The sequence below is a fragment of the Odontomachus brunneus genome, unplaced genomic scaffold, assembly GCF_010583005.1.
Source record: "Odontomachus brunneus isolate Ranch 3 - 2012 unplaced genomic scaffold, Obru_v1 Obru_scaffold_070, whole genome shotgun sequence".
In the NCBI taxonomy this organism is placed as follows: Eukaryota; Metazoa; Arthropoda; class Insecta; order Hymenoptera; family Formicidae; genus Odontomachus; species Odontomachus brunneus.
This window is the reverse complement of record NW_022639520.1, coordinates 196300-199978: the sequence shown is the minus strand read 5'-3', so window position 1 is coordinate 199978 and position 3679 is coordinate 196300.

Below are 3679 nucleotides of genomic sequence, written 5' to 3'. Positions count from 1 at the left end.
GTTATCGTTAACTACAATAATGAGTTACAGAACCGCACTACAGGTCAAATATAATCGTTCTTTGTCAGCTACTGGTGCAGATATTCACGATAATAAAAAACATGTAATATGATAATATTATTCATAATATATTAATTTTTACAATGACACTTATATAGCTTTTTTTGCAGACAAGCTCTAAATTAAACAAGCTTTTTAAATTGAGACTAAGTTTAACTAAATTTATATTTAAGATATGATAAACAGCTCTGTAGATATACAATGAATATAAATTTATAATAAAGACAAATAAGAGTCAACGCTGGTGGTATAGCGAGAGTTGCAATAAGCAATAATATATTTATTGCATAAAATCAATTACATTAATGCACAAGTTCGGCCATAATTTACATAATTAACGTAAAACGGAATTTACGAAAGTTTCAGCCTTCGGTTAGGACTCTCCAATGTTTTTTATAAAAAAAAAAAATTGGTACAATAATTAGTAATAAATTGTACGATTGTCGTAACATTAATGTTTCTTCTGATTCATGGACTAAATGCGCAAGCCAAGGAACCCAGAAATAACTTTTGCATTAGAATTAAATATAAGTTAATGTTAACATATTTTAAACTGATTTAAATGATTTTACTGATTTTGTTGGTAATTATTATTATAAACTTACTATGTAGCTACAATGTGGAATAACACCGATATTTTATCAGGATCCCAAACAATTCGCAAGGTTGACGGCGAATAATAAGAGTCAGAAACGGAGACGAAATATATATATATAAGGTGTCCCATTTTAACTTATATACCGAAATATCTTGAAAACAATACATTTTCGAAAAAAATATTTCAAATAAAAGTTGTAGTATTTGAAGGTAAATAATTTATCAGATAAACTACTTAGATTTTGAACTCGGAGTCTTCTTTGGATCCAATAAGGCCCAGGTTGATTTTTTCGATGAAAATACCTATTTTTTATTACAGATTAGAATTCTATGAAAAAATAAGGAAATTTTGTTCTTGGTAACTTTTTGCTGAACCTTCTTCAATAGGCGCAAAATAGCGCTCAAATTTATTTTGAAATACGTCACTTTGATTACTAAAGAGTTTCAAGAAAAAAAGTTGGATTATTTTAACTTTAAGTGCCAAGAAGCAATGAAAGCTGCGTCGCTCAAAATTTAGCTCTGTACCCCTTTTCTGTAAAAGTATTAATTTTTTTGATATTTCGATTTACTGCCAATTATTATTATTGCTAAGTATTATAGAAAACACTGGAGAGGATCTAAACCGAGAGCCAAAACGTTTTTAAATTGCGTTTTGCGTAAATTGCGCCCAATCTTGTGCATTAATATAATTCATTTTATGTAATATTGTTGTTAATTGCAACTTTTGCTATACCACCAGCGTTGACTTCTATTTGCCTTTATTTTAAATGCCTTTATTAATTAAATTTATTTTATACAAAAGAGAAAAATTAGGAAAAAAATCCCGTTTTATAATATAGCTTCTTTCAATAAAAATTCAACTGTTTGAAATCATAATTTCCGCCGCGTTTGTAAAAAAAGTTCCGTTTCTAACAGTCATTGAGCACATACATGTAAATACAATAAAAGTTAAATATCCATTAAAGTTTATTTTTAATTAAAAAAAGAAGGATAAAATATTAATATTCTGCTTTTACCTGTCGCATAGGAAAATTATTACTTCAACAAGAAGGCTTCTAAACTTACTAACTCCCTAGCTGGCTAGTATAGCAGAAAATGACTTGCACAATAGATAAAACATTTAGTTAGATAAGTAGCGATAAGCGTTTAAATAATTTTAGCGATAAGCGTTTAGTTAATTTTAACTAACTCGCATAATGTTGCCTCTTTCTTGCCTTCTTTTACAATATAAAATTGTACTCTTTTTTACAAATTAATTGGACACATAACTGTGCGTAGCAGCTAATATGCTATTTAGATCTAAATTTGCACAATCTTCAATTATCTTTTCGCGAAGATATTAAACATTATTATAATTGGTGTTTGATACATAAGAACTTTCAGATATTCCCATAAAAAAAACCCATCAGACATAAATCTAGATAACAAAGCGGATCCATGTGTTCTTATAACAAGATTTCCAAAAGTATGCTGAAGATAATTTTGAACTATTTGTGCATTTGTTGGTTGGCATAAACACTACATTAGGTATCTACTGACTTTATTTTCTGATAATTACACAGAATAGAAATAGTTTTTAAAAGCTCATTTAGTAAACATTTGGTAAAAGTAAAAATTTTGGGAAAAGTTAAATAAAATTTCACACGCACATAGAAAACACTTGGCCTCATTCTTTGCCTCATTCTTTTAATGCTACTCGTACAACATATGCTCCAAAGATTTTCGTAAAATATTAAAAGAATTAATGTGATTTCCTCTGGCACACCAAGTATTTTGTGTGTGCGTGTGAAATTTTACCCTGACACGCCAAGTATTTTCTGTGTGCGTGTGAAATTTTATTTAACTTTTCACAAAATTTTTACTTTTGTATTTTACTAAATAAGCTTTTAAAAACTATTTTTTCTTAATTCTGTGTAATTATCAGAAGATAAAGTCAGTAGATATCTAATGTAGTGTTCGTACATACATTAGGTTGCAACTAAGATAATGGTATCCGGTGCCACAGTCTAGTAAAATTTAAAAATAAGAACGATACAATGGTTGCAAAAATAAAAGGTTCTTATTCAGGTAATACTGGAATGGCAAGTAACTATTGCAAGGAAATCGATTAAATATAACTACAAATAGCAATTTAGCTAAGGAATCGAATAGAATCGCGAGAAAAAAAAGAAATATATCAATACGATCGTTCATCCAAGAGTAGGAGAATAGGAGGATAGTGACGAATACGTAATAATATATATCACCATATATTAAAAGTGAACGGTTTCTTTGGACTTTATTAAATAAAAAAAATATATCCCTTGTTGAATAGTATAAATAAATAACATTATGGAATAGTATAAATTTTTTATCTAACAAATACGATTATTTGACTTTTCAGGTAATTGTATTATTTGAACTAAATAATTTATTGTTTGATTTAAAGAAGAAAATTATTTCACTTAATTTTCTTTTATTTTGTTAAAAAAAGAGTTTGATAATTCGATTATTTTCGATAGAGTTCGATTATTTGACTTTTCAGGTAATTGTATTATTTGAACTAAATAATTTATTGTTTGATTTAAAGAAGAAAATTATTTCACTTAATTTTCTTTTATTTTGTTAAAAAAAGAGTTTGATAATTCGATTATTTTCGATAGAGTTCGATTATTTGACTTTTCAGGTAATTGTATTATTTGAACTAAATAATTTATTGTTTGATTTAAAGAAGAAAATTATTTCACTTAATTTTCTTTTATTTTGTTAAAAAAAGAGTTTGATAATTCTATTTAAATAATTTCAAAATATTTAATATTTTTTACATTATTAACAATTTTTTATTACTTTATCGTGTGCATCCTTCTTCACCCGTGATTTTCTATGCAAATATTCCATCATCTCGTAATGATCATCTATCTTTCATTGACTACGGCCTACCTAACTTCGATTATCATATAAGAATTAGTGATGCCAACTAGTTCTGCAAACATACCTAGCATTATGTTCATAATGCATCTTATTAACCTCTCAGGTACTATAC